The sequence below is a fragment of the Solanum pennellii genome, chromosome 7 (assembly GCF_001406875.1).
Source record: "Solanum pennellii chromosome 7, SPENNV200".
Lineage (NCBI taxonomy): Eukaryota > Viridiplantae > Streptophyta > Magnoliopsida > Solanales > Solanaceae > Solanum > Solanum pennellii.
The window spans coordinates 36,789,294-36,808,410 of NC_028643.1; positions in this window are offsets into that span (position 1 = coordinate 36,789,294).

A 19,117-nucleotide genomic window follows, 5' to 3' on the forward strand; every position below is an offset into this window, starting at 1 on the left:
GCCTGCGACGGTCCGTCCTGCTGCTCCGTCACAGAGTTCAGAGACTCAATTCCACTAAAGGGTCTGTGACGGTCCGTCGTGCCCACGACGGTCCGTCCTGCCATTCCGTTGCGAAGTTCAGAGAGTCGATTTCAGTACCCAAATTTCAGAATTCTAAGTGTTTTGGAACGAGACCCCCTCGACGGTCCGTCGTGCCCATGACGGTCCGTCGTGGGATCCGTCGTCTCAGCCAGTTTTTCAAGAAATAAAATCTGCTGCTCAAAACGACTAAACAGGTCGTTACAAGAATTCTGTCCATCTGACAGCAGCATCCTTCTTCAAAATTCTAAAAATGGGATCACAAGTGGAGGTAAGTTGTGCAATAAACTTGATGATATAGTTCAACCTCCCAAGTAGACTCACGACTTCGGTCTTATTTTTCGTGGGTGGAAATTCTCGAATAGATTTTATTTGGAACGATCCAATTTGATTCCCCTTCTACTGACAATAAAACCCAAAAGTATGGAACTCCAAATGCATATTTTGCTGGATTAAGCGTGAGATCATATGTTTGCCTTCTTTCCAAGAATTTTCTAAGATGTTCCACATAGTCAGCTTGTGTTTTACACTTCATGATAATGTCATTGACATAAACTTCAATTTCTTTATGCATCATATCATGAAATAGGGTGGTCATAACCCTCATGTAACCTGCCCCAGTATTTTTAAGACCAAATGGCATGACCCTGTAGCAATAATTCTCCCGTCGAGTGGTGAAAGCAATTTTCTCAACGTCCTCTTCATCCATTAAGATTTGATGATTCCCCGAATAACAGTCCACAAAAGATTGAATATCGTGTTTTGCACAATTATCAACTAAAATGTGGATATTTGGCAAGGGGAAGTTGTCCTTTGGACTAGCCTTGTTCAAATCCTGCTAGTCAATACAAACTCTTGTCTTTTCATCCTTTTTTGGCACAAGAACAACATTGTCCAACCAAGTAGTGTAACGAATGGCTTGGATCACATTTGCATTTAGTTGTTTCATGATGTCTTCCTTGATCTTTTCATTCACATCTGATTTGAATTTCCTTTTTTCTGTTGGATGGGTAGAAAATCAGGATGAATGGGCAACTTATGAACCACTAAATCAACACTCAAACCTGTCATGTCATCATAAGACCAAGCAAACACATTTTTGTATTAAAAAAAGTTATATTTGTAACATTCCAAAAAATTATATGCCTACTGAAGAGCTCAGTAGGTCTTTTAGAACGCGTGTTGGGGTTACATAGGCATCTCAATGTCCAATATTGAGAAATATTGGGCATAGTATAAAAAAATTGGCTAAGGGGTATTAGCCAATTTCTATATAATATGCCCAATATTTAAAATATATGGCATATTAGAAAATATTTGCTTAAAAGGGTGTTAGCCAATTTTCTAACATTAATGAGCTTGACCAAGAAATGTACCTGCAAGGAAGACCTAAGCTATTAAAAATATAATTCACAACTTAGCACTTTAGATACGAGGCATCCATGTGTCAAACTGGAATCCTTATTGATTTGTAAGCCAAGAACAAGATTGGATTCATTGATGGAATTATTCTTAGATCTACCATCACACCTGAATCTTTAAACTATTGGTTCGAATGTAGCGACATGGTGATTTCTTGGCTTTTGAACACCCTTTCCAAAGAAATAGCAGAGAGTGTTTATATACTTAAGGACTGCTCAAGAGATCTGGGAAGAGCTTGAAGAGAGATTTGGGCAACGCAATGGACCTCAACTCTATTACATGCAGAAACATATAGTGAGTTAGGACAGGGAAACTTGGATATAGCCACTAAATACACCAAGTTGAAAAGGCTATGGGATGAGCTTGATAGTCTTAATGTTTCAAAGACCTGCACTTGCCATTGCACTTGTGACGGGAAGGTAAAAACATTGAAATCTCAATAGTATGATAGACTAATCTAGTTCCTTTTGGGACTGAATGAGTTTTATGAAGAACCCAGGAGCAACTTACTCATGCTGGTACCATTACCTTCTGTTAACTATGCTTATTCCCTTCTGATTAGCGATGAGAAACAAAGGGAAGTTCAGATTTCTAATCATGTAGTTGTAGGGGATCTCTATGTTTCTAAACAAAGATATGAGGTTAATAGACCATTTCCAGAGAAGAGGGGTTAACTAGATGGAAAGAAAACCACTTCCTCTTTGATTTACACTTACTATAAGAAACAAAATTATACTACTGATAATTGTTAAAGGTTGATAGGGTTTCCTGCTGACTTCATGTTTACAAAGTCTATGAAATTTGCCCAAGGATCTAAGAGTAATGTTTCTTGTGTTGAAGACAATGGATTTCTAGCAGAGGAAAAACCTATGACTCAAAGTGAATTTCATAGAGTTTATCATCTACTCCAAAATGTGAAGGTTGGTACAGAAGGTGAACAAACTCCAATGGACGTTGTTACTGCCAATTGTACTGGTTTATCACACCATTCTCTTCCTAAATATCCTAAATCTTTTATCAGTGTTTCTTTGAACTCTATTTCATGAATTATGGATGTTGGTGCTTCGAAGCACATGACTTTTGATATTAACCTTCTTTCCAATATCACAATTCTTACTAAACCAATCTATGTTAATCAACCTAAGTCTACTAGAGCTTTAGTTTTTCAATCAAGTTCAGTACATCTTTTGCCTGGCCTCACCCTCAAATTTGACATGTTTGTTCGTTCTTTCAATTAAAATCGCTTCTCAGTTATAGGTTGTGTTTTCAATTCAACTATATTATCATTTTTTCTATTTTTGTGCTATTTTGCAGGGCCTTTCAATAAAGAGGCCACTGGTTCTTGGTAAAGTGAATAGATGCCTCTATATTTTGGAATCTAGCAAGCCAAGTCATTTCAAGACTCCTGCTGTAATTTGTAGTTTAGGATATTTTCCATCTACTTCAATTTGTAATCAAAGTGCTCATGCACAAGTTTCAAATTTTGTTTCGTTTATAGGTCGTTCTAATGTTGGTGTAAAAATTTGGCTCACTAGACCTGGGCACATGCCATCTTCAAATATGAAGAATATTTGTTCCATTTATGTTTCCTCTACTTTATCTCCTTGTGATGTTTGCTCTAAAGCTAGACAATCAAAATTACCATTTCTTACTTGTACCATTTCATCAAAGAATATTTTTTTTATCTTATTCATGTTGACACTTGGGGACCTTATAAAACACATACTCATGAGAGTTTTTAAATATTTTCTCACCATTATAGATGATTATAGCAGGAACCAGGACTTATCTACTTAGTACTAACTCCATTGCTTTCAATGCTTTGAAATTTTTTGTATCTATGATTGAGACCCAATACACACCAAAGTCAAGATTATTAGAAGTGACAATGCCCTCGAACTAGGAAGAAGTGACAACAAACTAAATTTCTTTCTTCAAAAGGAAATATACATCAAACATATTGTTTTTCACCACAACAAAATTGTGTGGTCGAAATGAAACACACACAACTTTCTGAAACATGTAGATAACTTGTTTATCAATCACATCTTCCAATAAAATATTGGGAGGAATGTTTAGTCACTTCTACTTATTCATTAATCGATACCTTTCAAGAATCATAAACATGAAAGCTCCTTATGAACTTTTTTTTGGACACCCTCCTAATTATTCTTGTTTGAGGACTTTTGGTTGCCTTTGTTATGCATCTACTGTACCTATTCATAGAACCAAAATTGGATCCTCGATCAATCAAATGTGATTTTTTTGGTCATCCGTTTGGGAAAGGGGATATAAACTTCTTTATGTCATTACAAATAAGATTTTTATTTCAAGGGATGTAATTTTCCATGAATCCATTTTCCTTTTTCTCAATTTCCTATTGTTCCAACAATCGTTCCTATGTTTTCTGGTTCTCCTATTCATTCATATGAAGCAGATACCACCTCTATTCCAGCATTTGTTTCACCTTCCTCGATTTCTTCTTCATCTTCTACCAGTGATACTCTCCTTTAGGTTCCATCAATTCCCCTACTTGATTCCGTCCACTATTCCTTCTCATTATACATCCTCTATTCCAGACTCGGATACTCTCCCTGTCAGGAAGTCCACTATATTGCATCATCCACCTTGGATGAATACATATGCTATTCTATTGTTCTCACCAACCTCACTCAGAGTTGTTTTGATTCTCCTATCTCTCCTATTGTCCTGCGTTTTTCTAAACTTTCTCCTTCTAATCAATCTTTATAAAAAAATTCTCTAAACCAACTAGATGTTCTCAAGCCAGCTTGCACCTAGGTTTGCAGGAAGCAATGGATAAGGAGTTTCAAGCCCTAGAGTCAAACAACACCTAGGATGTGGTACAATTACCTAAAGGTAAGATAACCTTACCTTGTAAGTGGGTTTATAAAATTAAATACAAACAAGATTGAACGGTTGAGCGTTTCAACGTTTGGTTGTTCGGGGAGATATACCGAGGGAGGGGATTGATTTTATAGAGACATCCTCCTCATTGTCAAAATGACAGCAAAATGTTTACTAACTTTTGCGGTTAAATGGAATTGAGATATTTGGCAGTTAGATGTCAATAATGCCTTCCAGCATGCTGATTTTCAGGTATTTCCCATTGGTATGACTGCCCCTACACCCATTTATGTTTGAAAATCATAGAAGTCTTTGTATAGACTTCGTCAAGCTTCTAGAAAATGGTATGATCATCTGATCGGGGCTAGAAATTTCAGAGGTTATTTACATTCACTCAATGATTACTCATTATTTTTAAAAGGGAAATGCACAAGTACCCCCTCAACCTATGTCTGAAATCCCAGAGACACACTTATACAATACTAAGGTCCTATTACCCCCCTGAACTTATTTTATAAGTAATTTTCTACCCCTTTTTAGCCTACGTGGCACTAGTTTTTTTAAAAAAGTCAACCATCGTTGGGTCCACAAGATAGTGCCACGTAGGTCGAAAAGGGGTAAAAAATTATTAATAAAATAAGTTCAGGGGGGTAATAGGACCTTAGTGTAGTATAAGTGTGTCTCTGAGATTTTAGGCATAGGTTGAGGGGGTTCTCGGGCATTATCCCTTTTTAAAACGATCAGAAGGTTGAATATCTGTTTAGGTTGTCTACTTTGATTATAATATTTACGGGGGATGATCCATACGAGAGTGATTCACTGAAGTGTTTCCTTGATTCCCAATTAAAGATTAAAGATTTAGGTTATGTTCATCATTTCATAGGCTGATAGGCATGGAGATTATCCGAGAGTCTAAAGGTACCATCTTATGTTAGCGAAAGTTTACCTTGGATTTACTTCATGAGTTTGGGTGCAGGGATTGAATCATTTTTTTGCCTCCTTGATCCAACTTCTAAGATGAGATTGGATGAAGGTCGTCTTCTCCCGAATCCAACTCTCTATAGAATGTTATTGGTTAAGCTTAATTTCCTTACACACACCCGCCCCAATCTTTCCTTCGTTGTCCAGCATTTAAGTCAGTTCATGCAAAGCCCTCACAAACCACATATTAATGCTGCCTTTCGATGTCGTCGATATGTTCTCCTCGATACCAATTTGGGTATTTTTCTTTCTTAATCCTCCTCATTTGATTTGGTAGACTTTTATTATTTTTATTGGGGTCATTGGACTGATTCTCGTCGTTCCATCGGCGGGTACTTTATCACTCTCGATGGGTCTCCAGTGTCTTGGAAATCCAAGAAACAATCTTTGGTTACTCTTTCTTCTACTGAAAGTGAGTACCGATCAATGCGCAGAGTCATTTCTGAGATCACTTGGTTGGTACGTCTTCTTGATGAATTCTCTGTTCTTTCTCCACTTCCGGTCCCCTTATTTCATAAAACAATACCTTGCGGGAATGATTTCTCTGAGCTATGTTCCTTTGATTTCGCAGCTAGCCGATTTTTTTACCAAACCTTTATCAGTCCCTTTTCATCGATCTCTCTTGGGTAAGTTGGGAATCATCTCACCTCCCTCCAACTTAAGGGGTGTGTTGGTATCTCTATTCCCTCATTCTCTCCTTCAGTTCAAAACAAATGAAATATCAATGTTACCAAAGTGTTCTTTACCAAGGTCAAAGAGAAATTAAAGAACATATATATACCTCCCATTCATTACCATTGATTTAGTTGTTTCTCGTGATGAAATCTAAGCCCTTTGATCTTTCTTGTCACTTATATACTCACTTCCAACAGCTGTCAAATTTCCGCTTTTGAATATTTTCCAAAAGATTACCTACGTGTATATAGTTTTATATTACATTATTTTTTCTTTTCTTGTATGGTACATAATTTGTTAGGTTAGTTACTTTGCATTCATAAGATGCGTACAAGTTTACAGATAGGATTTAACTCTGTATTCATTCTCTACGTCTAAATAGTCTTGTAACCACAACGGGAAGATGCAAAAAATTCCAGTTATCTTCTATATCTCTGTTTTCCCTACAATTGACATAAGGGGAAAACTTTTGTACTGTTGTATTGTATGTAGAAGACCAAAAGCTTGTCGTTCTGCCAAAACTTCTATGTTTATAATGTTATTATCAGGTATCTACTCTCACTTGCTGTTTTCTATTTTTCAAATTAGTTTGAATTCCATTTTCTTCATATTCCATAAAGGATTGGGTTTCTTTGACTTTGTTTGGGTTCTTGCTTGATTCTTCATTTTGCTTGTTTCATTTGTATATTGAGACTATTTTCTGTTCCTGATTTTGAAGTATGTGTGTTTTTGTCTATAGGGTGAAAAGGGGTTAGAGAGTGTAGATTTTATTTTCTAGATTTGGTGTTGGATTTGGGTTGAATAGTTGAGCAGAAAGGTGAAGATTGTTGCTTTGTGGATTCTCATGGCTGTCTGACAGTGAAATGCTTTGTGGGCTCCATACCGCATGGTTAGCTTATGTGCTATATCGAATTACATTTTTGGGATTTCAAGTTTGTTTGATTTTATTTGGAGCCCACAAATTATGGAGCTTCAAAGCTCTGGAAATTATAGCTTAATCAGACTTCTCATACTATTACGACTTAGTGGTGTTATTGACCTAACCATAATACATAGTCAAAGATAATTCTAGCAAATAGAACTGTATTCACCAATATAAAAACAATGCTACATAACAATTTTATTTTATTAAATCCTTAGGAAAGAGGTTACACACACGCAAAAAGATCCATTTCAACAGTATAGAAAATTAAAGTAATTTACCAATCATAAAATGGATATGGAACTACGAATGAAGAACTAAAGTAAGGGTTAAGCAACAATTTATAAATTGATACTACATGAAAAACATGTACGTTTTACTTGTGCATAAAGTATACCTTGCAGCATTGACAAAAATAAGACTCCCCAAGACTACTAAAAAGTATATTTGAAGGAGACCGTATGCCAACAAATACTACATATAAAAACCAAAAAAATAGAACAATTTTATCAAGTGTCTGCCTAGGTTAGATCACATTATTTACAATTTCGTAGTTCTCCTAAATTCTCCAGAGAGAGAACAACCGATTTATAAAAGAATTAAACAACAAAACACACAAATTAACAAGTAGGAGACATATAGAACGGAATAAAAATTAAAAGAGAACAAAAAAATACAGTTGGATTCAGATAGAGAGGAAACAACCTAAAAGAACGAATGCAAGATCAAAATGAGAATATGATGTACATTGAAGAACAATTGAGAAGACAGGTACTGCAATATGTAAACGTAGCAGATTAGAATACAGACAGATTCATATTTAGGAGATTGCTAGGTTTTTCAGGTTAAAAAAAAAAGGATATTTCATATGTTAGGAAATATCAAAGGACCTTATGCATAAAGGTGTCAACAATTTTCTTCATGTCTATTTTGTATTTGTTGATGATTAGAGAAGATGTAAGAACTACTCCATCCATTCTCCTTTGGAATAAGTTTTATTCGCTTGGAACCCTATTTGGTTGACCAATTCTTGTCCACCACACTTTTATTTGGCATTTATCGAACACCTCTAGGCAAAAATAGATAAAAATGTCTGGTTTTCAATTTGTGGTCTGAGATGCTTAAGTTGATAGAGAAAGTATTCACAGTTAATAGCAGCTGGCGTTTCTAAGAAAATACAAGAGGAATGGCCTATGAGCCTAGATTTCGAAAACGAGATTTTTTTGAGAATAGCATGAAATACAGTGATTTTTCAAAATGTAATTTCAACTTGATATATAGCGCTAAAAGATCCATTATAGATTAAGTTATTCATATATTTTCTAAGGCTCTTTAATAATTTTTATGTTAATGATCTGAATCTATTGAAACCAATCAACTTATATTAATGTCTTTATTCCTATAAATTAAATTATTGAGAGGTGAGTTTAATTTTTGGCGATTTCTTAGGGAGTAAGAGCTTATGGTAATTTCTTTTAGTAAGTAGATTTTGATAACGTATTGAGCTTGTTGTTGTCTAGTTTGACTTTCGCTTTATATGTCGACGGCTGATACTCTTTTCATTTAACATTGTATCCCTCTATTTACATATGTTGACTAATTTTTCAAAATAGTTAGTTTGCAAAAATCAGGTTGTGGGACTATTTTATAGGATTAGTGGGTTTATGTTTTACGTAGTCAATGAAATTATATTCTTTGAAGTGGACCATGTTTATCACTTTTCCATATTTTCCATTATTTGTGTGTTTCTTTATTTTAGTTTTAGTAGTTAACTGTAAGCCTATAAAAGGGCAATAGGATTTTTTAAGTAAGAAAATGTTGCAGTAAAAGAAACTTTTTGTCTCTCAAACTCTTTCATTTATTTTTTCCTTTTTATCCATAAAATTTAGTATCAATGCCTGTTTTAAGAGTAACGAGAGATAAAATTTTAGCCCAAGAAATATAAAACCAGAGAAACAATGGAAGCAAACTCTAACAGTTACTCCTAACATCTTTCGATTTTCAAAGGGATGAATTATCATTCTTAAAGTCTTAAGATAAAGATTCTCTTCAAGTGTCAAGAGTTTTGGGACTTGGTGGAGATTGTATTTGAAGATCTGGATGAAGTTCACGCACAACGGCAATGGGAGAATTGAAAAAGGACTTGAAGTCACCGTTCCTGATTCAACAAGCCCTTCATGATGATACCTTTCCCCGAATTTCATCAGCAGAGACTTCTTACGATGTTTTGAAATTCTGTAACAGGAATATATGGGAGATAAGAAGGTATTGCTGTGAAACTACAAACTTTGCATCGTGATTTTGAAAATTTACTTATGAAAAAGAGTGAATCTTCTCGAGGTTATATGCTTTTCATTGTTAATATCATGAAGTCGTATGGGGAGAATATTAGTCATATAATTGTGGTGGCAAAGGTGTTGAGATTTTTAACCAAAAAAATTGAGCATGTGGTTGCTGATATTGTAGAATCCAAGGATTTCTATGATTATTCATTTGATGAATTAATGGTTTCTTTAGTAGCTCGTGAAGATAGGATAAACAGGTCTCATGATAAAATTGTAGAAAAAGCATTCCAGGTGAAAAATGAGTCATCTTTCTCCAAATAAACCCTCAAATTTTTTTTTGGCAGAGGTAGAAGAAGAGGTAAATTTTGTGGCCAAGGTTGAGGCCGCGGTAGAGGCAATCAATTCAATGACACTTGCCAGCTCAACAGTGACTTTCAGTGCCAGTATTGCAAGAAGTTTGTTCATATTGAAAAATATTGTTGGACTAAGCAAAACGACGAGCAGAATCAAGCAAATTTCTCTGAGAACAGAAAGAATGAAAGTAATCTTTTTATGGCTCATTCTTCTGTCAATAACATTACTAATAATGCTAATTTTATTGATAGTGGATACTTGAATCTTATGAGTAACATAAGGTCTTTATTTAAAACCTTAATGAGTCAAAAAGAGTGTGGTTCGACTTGGTGATGACAAGAAAGTTCGAGTTGAAGGAAAAGGAACCATAGCCATCAACACAATGCAGGGTAATGTAAAACTCCTTTGCAATGTGCTACTTGTTCCTGATTTGGCACATAAATAACCGAGTATTTTGTCACATTCGGGAAGTACCCCCAGACGCAAACGGTGTCTTCGTCCTCGAAGAGGACTAAGACTAGCCTCTTAGCATTCATCATTACAATCATAGGTTAAAAACGAGGAAAATTTAAAAGTTTTCGTCTATACTACTTTATGATATTTTTTTAGAACTCTCTCTTTCACATAATATATACATATCAAGTATACATAGACCCTTCAAATAAGAACATTACGTAGTCTTCTACTTTTATTGCACACATATATATAAGATACAATATAGTTTTAAAACGGATGTCTCAAATTAAACCATCTAAACAATATTATAACAATTGGGCATAGCCCGTACATCAATACTAAAGCCACATATAGGCTATACAATCATAGTACTTAAATTAAAGAAAATGAAAAAGTGTCTTTAAGACTAATCATTATCCAATACTATAAAGTGGCATTGTCCTCGAAGCGGTGAGGACCTACCCAACTTGGAGAAGGAGGATCCAAGTCTTCATCAAATATCATCATGAATCCTTCAATTAACGAGCCTATAATGTTGTTAAAAGGGAGAAACGGAGTTAGCACATTACTTGTACTAAGTATAGGATCATATGCACACACAACATAGATATCATTATTTAAAAAGGACGATTTATAATGATATGCCAACTTAGTGTAAAATCCCACTTTTATGCACACTTAAGAATCATATGAACTATTAACAACATAATCCTCCATACAGTATCATATTCAACACAAGATAGACATTACAAAGTCAAGTCAACATATGTATAGCCAACGAACCTTTATATCATATTATAACCACAAGGCACATCTAAGAACTTCCTAATATTTCAACACATACTAGACCCTTACCCATAACCCCTCATCAAGTCAACAAGATCAATGATCAATCACAGCCCCATAATCTAACTTAATCAAGTAAATTAAAATAAAGGACCATAAGTAATGCTAACTTCACATTTCATAATATCAAGAGTAACCACCATCATACTTTAGCAATATAGACCAACAACATACTCATAAGTAAAACTAACATCACATAGAGTCAATAACATGTGAAGTTAATACATACATAACATACACAATATAGAACACAAGAACAACCTCCTATGATTTCCCTCAAGGCAAACTAGTTCAAGGCATATGTAGAGGCCCACACCACTACATACGCTAAGCAAACCTCTTAAGTCACCCTAGTTAGTGGTTACTTCATTATTTTATTTTACTTTCGGGAACATCTTGACTTAACCGACAATAGACCACATGAGCCAATGTGGAATCCAGTGTCATAGAACCTTACATCGAAAGATGGTGGACTACTTGCGAAGGTAGTATCAAAATATGAACATAACAACTATGTAGATCCACTAGCTAGTATTCCCATGGTGGCAACATTGTTCAAGAACTAGGAGATGTAGTTTGGACCCCTTTATGCTACATGCATTATAGTCTCCAATCTCACGAGTACATTAGTGATCCTACCCTCCTTATGTTGGAAGGGACACTTCTCACTCTAGTTCACTCGGTGCTAAGCTAGAGTCCATTTTTTAAATGTCTTTTAAGACTTTATTGATCATCATAACATAGTTTATGTAATAGGGTCTAACCTTATATAGTCATAATCATATATCTATGGGAATAGCATGAGTATCATCCTTTCATTACAATTCACATATGTGAGGTTAGCTTATTTACCTAACACTTTATTATAAGGCACATAGGTAAGTCATCACCATCCTTATATCAATACAACTTAGCCAACAACTCACAAGTCATAAATAAATATATTTAAATTCAATATCATACCAATTCAAATCAATCTTATCATAAGGTATACTTTAATAGAACTTCATCACTAAACGCAAGTAATCATAATTGAAGTAAAGGATTGAGATCACAAGACTTATCCCAATATCCTTCAAAAGACATCATCAAAGGTTTTACCATCAACCATCCAATTCAACCCATGAATGGGTGTGTATCATAACACAATAGTAGTTAACACAATAATTAAGTTAAGTGAATCACTACACAACGATCCATCACTAGTTCATAACCTAGGGTTAAGGATTTGGGTCAAATTCATCATCTACTTCACAACCTAGGTTAATTAATGAAGACCTAGCATAGTTGAATTACAATATATCATAATCTACTCATAATTATCTATGAAAATTATAAACAAAGCCATTTAGAATATTCAAATTCGTAATAGAAGAAAATCCACTTGAAACTCATCTTTTGAAATCAATTTTGGAGGAACACTTTGGGGAAAGAATCCCAAAGGTGAAAGGAATCTCATACTTTGTTAATTGATGAAGATTGATGGAGAAAATTCCCTCTCTTTCATACCTTAGACCTTGACCTAGAATTCAATGGAGTTCTTCTATTTGGGAGAGAAAATGAATAGAGAAGGAAGAGCAATTGTGTTTTGCGAATTATGAAAGTTGGGTTTAGTTTAATTAGTATAGGGTCTTTATATTGGTCATTAAATAACTTAACTAGACCTCCCTTATCCCCTAAATAATTAACTAACCACCTAATTAAATAATTTAATTGCCTAAAATGTGGCAGAAAAACAGTGACCTGACCTACGAAACCCCGACCTACGGGTCGTAGGTTAGTTGACGACCAGTGTCCCTTCCGTGATTCATCTCCGTCATTTTGGTCAGAGAGTGTCCAAAATGGTCCCTTGGAAAAAATGGCTTAGTGACCATCGACGGTGTCCATCGACGCCTTGTCAATTGGCCTACGCCTCGTGGGTTAGAAACCATCGATGGCACTGTCTTTTGATAGCTTTTAGCCAAACAAGAAGGGTCCTGCTCAAGGACCCTTTCGTTGGTGCTTGGGGAGTCGTATGATATACCGTGGTTTCACGGTATAATGAATACTTTTTCCTTAAGTTTAGTATGTCCGAAAGTCTTTTTGTGCTGATTTTTATATAAGTTTCTCTTTGTTTTGCAGGAAATCTGTNAAGGAAGAACGAGCGCCGAGAGATGGAGGCTGCGCGGAGATCCTCACTTGCTGAGGAGGCAGCGTACCAGATGAGAGCGTCAGAGCTAGCAGCTAGGGCGTCTATCTCCCGCATGTAGATATAGCTGGAGGCACTACTGATGGTGCGATTGTTGCTGAGGACACCACTGAGGGTGTCCAGATTGCAGAGGACGTGCGTTCCGGGGAACCGGACCCACCATCTTGCTGATCGACGGCGCTTTGCGCCACAGGTTTGCTTAACGTACCACTCTAGTATTTACATTTTTATGCATTGGGGACAATTGCATGCCTTTTTTGTTGGGGGTGGGGTAAATTGATAGTGAGTGTTAGGGTGAAGTCTGAGTAGCCCAATTCACTATCCTCTTTTGGGGTTTTCTTGCCTGTGTTATTTTTCCCCAAAAGACTGATTACTTTTTCTGTTGAATCGGCATGTTTATATCATTTGTACATAGTTTAATTCTGGAGCATGATGGCTAATATGATATCCTGATAAACTGGAAAATAATGCATGACTAGGCATAGTAACTGATAATTGTGTGGCTCTAAGCATGAAATAGAGTTACACCATTGCATTACCCTAATCTTAAATTCGAACTAGGTGTCTGACAATCTGGTATAGTGATGAGATGGCAAGTGAGTGTGAGGAGAATTTGAATAGTCCACTATTGGTACTGAGGTAGAACTTGCCTGGTTAGTCCTGCTAAAAGTAAGCTGTAATAGACAATTAGGAAAGGATCATAGGCCCTTATTCAATATAGCCCATTTCTAGCCTAAATAAAAGAAACCAAATGAAATTTATCCTACTTTGATCCAAATAATCTGAGCTTAAAATTAGACCTTTCTTTTTCACCCCAACTGATTTTTTATAGGGAACAATGTGTTGGCCCTGGTCCCTCCTTGGACATGTGCACCTCAGCTTATGCCAAAAGCATAATTTGAGGGTGGCTAATGCATGAACAACCTTCGTTATGGCCCTGACCCAATTTTGGGTATTGTGTACCTTGACTCATGGCAAAGCCATGAGTTGAGGGTGGCTATTAGGAGGAATGCTCTGGAAAGTGGGTTTGAAAGAACAAAGAGAGAGAAAGAACAAAAGTAAAGTGACTCAAGAATTAGTTGAAAGAAAAGTAAAGAAAACGGAAAATATACAAGAAATACAAGCAAGAAAAGAAGAGAGTCACTTACACAAATGAAGAAAGAAGAGAAAATAGCAAGGTGAAAGAATATGAGAAACTGGGCGAGATAAAATGATAGAAAGAGGGAAGGTTTAGCCGATATGTCAAAGAGGGCAAAAAGTCACTAAAGTATACCTAAATATACCCAACCTGACCCTGAGTCTATGTTACTAGCTAAGAAAGTCCTATCGTGATCCTAAGGGTTGTATAGCGAACTTAAGGCAGTGAAAATAAGGGCAAGCTTATGTCAATAGGTATGAATGAGTGTGACTTTGTTCTGAGAGCGAGTTTTGAAAAGTAATCCTTATACTCACACTGAAATCATTGAGTGAAAAATGAGGATTTAGTTTTAAAGTGAGGACACTAGTTGCAATACCGGATTGTTAGCACCTCGGTGAGAAATTGAAGAGGATAGGTGTTAATGCATGGTGAGTCTGTGTCATGTTTTGATCCCACAAAATTCAAGTTTTATAGTGATAGCATGGATAGATTTGATGAGATTAATCGGGATTGATAGACAAATGATTGCAAAGGATAAAATATGGATATTATTGTACAAGGATTGTGTAGTGAGTCATAGTGCGTCGCTTGACGACAAACAACGAATTTAAGTTGAGGGTGTTGATATATCGTGGTTTCACGGTATAATAAATACTTTTTCCTTAAGTTTAGTGTGTCCGAAAGCCTTTTTGTGCTAATTTTGATATAAGTTTCTCTTTGTTTTGCAGGAAATCTGTGCAAAGATGAATGCGGAGATTTTGAGCGAAAAATGCAGTACAGACCACCTACGGAGCATGTGATGGTCTGTCGCGCCTGTGACGGTCCGTAGGTGGCAGCGTAGTGAAGCTGCTGAAGGAAATGGGGAAGTCTGACCAAGTGTGGGGTTACGAAGCTTGTGACGGTCCGTCCTACAGTTCGTCATGGAGTTCAGAGAAGTAATCCAGTATCCAGATTCCAAGAGTTGAAGTGTTTTGGAACGAAGACCCTCGACGGACCGTTGTGCCTATGACGGTCCGTCATACTTTCTGTCGAGGGTAATGAAGAGAGCAGCAGAAGAAATTGCACAAGTATGGGATGACGGAGTCCATGAAGGTCCGTCGTGACCATGACGGTCCGTCGCGTGGTCCGTCGACCCAGCCGCGTTTTGGCAGATTTCCAGCAAACAGAGCCCTTGTTTAATTAGGTTTTTATTTTTTATAAATAGTTCGAAAAACCTCATTTTTGAGGTTAGACTCTGAGATTGTTAGACTCTTAGATTGTTAAACTCCGTATTGGTAAACATTGTATTGGGAGATTCTTGATAATCATTAGACTTTTTGTGAGATTATTGATTACTTTGAGAATTCTTGCAAGTGATTTTTGGTGATTAATCAACAAAACTTTTGGATTTTACTCTTTCTCATTGAAGTAAGTACATGAACTCTTATTTAATATATTTGAATATTGTGTTTATGGCCATGAGCAACTAAACTCCATAACTAGGGTTGTAAGAACCATAGGCAAATAATGATATAAACCCTAACTAAACTAACAATTCTTGAATAGTGTCTTGCATGTATTAATAATTCTTTCGTTGAAAAGTCTTTTTAACGGATGGCCAACGTTAGAACTCGCCTTAATGCTACTTGCCGGACCAAGGAGGTAGATAATAGGAAAAGAATTATTAACATAGATTTAGTGTATACTATCTAATAGGCTAGTATTGATTGGTGCGAGGTAATAACTTAGTCAAATATCGAATATGATGCTTAATATGAGGTAAGGATAAGGGTTGGGATAGCAACACACGTAGCCGGATCAAGGTGCGGAGTGAGATTTTCTAGATGCCGGACCAAGGATTTAAAAATACATAACATATCACTTTGCATGCAAGATACTAGGAAAGAATTGTTATAGTTAGAATTATCAAGTTATGAACCTGTGGGGAACACGTAAACCCTAGTTACTTTGATTAATTGATTAAACTCCAACATTCAAAGCTGTTAAGTGTCTCTTTCAAGTTCGTTATTTATTTTCACTCATTTAGAAATAGAAACCCCCCTTTTTATGTTTTTACTTTCCAAGGAAGTCATTGACCAAACAATAGTAATAACAGGTTGAAGTTAAGTCTAGACTATTTTCCTCGTGGGAACGATCCCAACCTCACTAGTTGGGTTATTTACTTGACACGACCTCTTTACTTCTTTTTGGAGAAGTAAGTTTGAGCGTATCAAATTTTGGCGCCATTGCCGGGGAATATAGCTTTTAGATTAACTTGAACTTATTACTACAGTTTAGTTGATATTTTCTTGATTTTACTTTGTTTTATTGTTTTTGATTTTTTTCAGAACTATCCTCCTTGTATGCCAAATACACAGAGAGGAAGAGAACCCTTGTTTCCCTATGATCACGAGTTAGAACGTACACTGCGCAATATGAATCGAAACTTGGGAATAAATGATGATGATCCGAACCAGAACATCCCAGCTCCGGTTGATGTTCATGGTCAGATGTTACCCGAGGCTCCGGGTGAACACCAACAGAGGGGACAAAATCCCGTTCCACGGCCCCAAGCATACTACAGAGGCTATGCTAACATAGCAGATTCGGATGGGCCACTGGTTTTGCCTCCTCTACCCACAGGCCACACTTTTGTGGTAACTAGTAGCCTGATGCAAATGCTCACTGCCAGAGGTTTGTTTTCAGGGCTACCTTCTGAGGATACACATGCCCATATAGCTAAGGTAAGGGCAATGTGTAAAAGTTGTGTAGGGAGGCCTGATTTAGATCTAGATGTAATAGGGCTCAGAATGTTTCGTCTCTCACTGACGGGAGAGGCCGCTATATGGTTCACTGAGCTCCCATACAACTCAATCTTCACTTGGAACCAATTAAGGCATGTTTTCTTAGCACACTACTATCCGGTCTCCAAGAAACTAAACCACAAAGACAGAGTGAACAACTTTGTGGCACTACGAGGAGAGTCAGTTAGTAGTTCTTGGGATAGGTTCACCTCATTCTTGAGAAGTGTTCCAAATCACCGTATAGATGATTAGTCACTGAAGGAATACTTCTATCGGGGACAAGATGATAACAACAAAGCGGTGTTGGACAATATAGCAGGTGGATCTTATGGAGAATGTCCTTATGCAGATATTGCTGAAAAATTAGAGAAAATCTCCCGGAACAACAATGCTTGGAGTACTAGGAAGTCTGATACAGGGAGAAACACCTTCGCAGTGCAGTCCACTCACAACCCAGCCACAGATGATATTCGTGAAGAAATGGCTCAGATGAGAACTGAGCTTGGGTTGGTACTAAAACATGTCACTGGGGGTGCAGAAAAGATTAATGCAGTCAACTACTTGGCTAAACCACCACCCCCTAACGATGAATGTTATTATGCGGAGGACACTTATGTAGTAAATGAGCAGACGGGGGGTTTCCGACCAAGCGCCCAAGGCTCAAATCAAGATAATTGGCGCCAAGGTCAAGGGAATACAGTTGGGTCATTACATTTTGCGAAAGCATTATGTGATCTGGGGGCAAGCATAAATCTCATAACCCTCTAAATTTACAAGAAGTTGGGTTTGGGGGATCCAAAACCCACTGTGATGTGGCTACTGATGGCTGATCAGACAGTGAAACGTCCTATAGGGATACTCCATGATGTGCTAGTAAAAGTGGAGTCATTCATCTTTCCGGCTGATTTTGTTATTCTTGATTGTGAGGTCGATTTTGAAGTGCCTATTATTCTTGGGAGGCCATTCCTTGCTACAGGTAGAACCTTAGTTGATATGGAAAAGGGATAGATGACATTTCGGTTGAATAATGAAAAAGCGACCTTCAACATTTGTAGGACCATGAGGCAGAGTGGTGAGCTCCAATCGGTATCTTCCATATCCCAGAAAGAGAAGATGAAGAAGGAGAATGAAGAAAAAAGTGCAAAACCAGAGTTTATGGTTGGGGATTTGGTGCTTGTAGACAGTTCTAGGGTGCCTTCTCTTCCGGGCAAGCTCAAGTCCAAATGGACTGGCCCTTACTTGATTACCCAAGTATTCCCTCATGGAGCAGTTGAGTTAAAAGCCAAGGAGGAAGTGCGGTTTGAGGTTAATAGAGAACGAATAAAACTCTATTTTGGGCATAAAGCATCAGGGAATAAAGTAATAGAGGCAAACCATCTTGATGAAGGCTGAGTAATCAAGTGTCCTCAGTCGTGCCGCGACATTAAATCAGGCGCTTGTTGGGAGGCAACCCAATACTTATAGTCTTTTTAGTAATGGTAGCATTTTTCTACTACTGGGTTTTAAATTTGCAGGTACATCACAAGGAAATTCTGCAGAAAACTACTCTGCAGCAGTCACTGACGGATACATCAACGGACCATTGCGCCTGCGACGGACCGTCGTATGCCTCCGTCGTACCAAGTACGTCTTTCTGTTATTTTCAAACTAGGTCACACACGACGGAACCAACGACGGGTCGTCACAACTGCGACAAACCGTCGTCGTGGAACCGTCGCGTGATTAATGAGTCGTACCGACCCGACCCGGTTGGAGTCTTTTTCAAAATTAGACCGTTTAAACCCCCCCAACCCTTCATTTCACCCCATTCATTCATTATTCCTCCCACTTCCCTCTCTTTTCAACTTCCATATTCTCCCCCTCGATCATTGTTCCCCCAAAATTCTCCAAAGCCCTAAAAGTGTTAATCTACTGGTCGGAGTTGCTGCTGTGGGTGTTTGCCTAGCCACCGAGTACTTGTCCTATTGTTTTCTCCATTTCTAAGGTATGTGTCTCGAATTTCTACTCATTTATCTTGCATTTTTGTTTATTAGTTAGTATTAGCTTAGTTCTTCGTCGTATGTTGTTTCTTTTATACGATTCTATCTAACCTAGGTTAAAAATGTTCGAAAATTGCCATGTTTA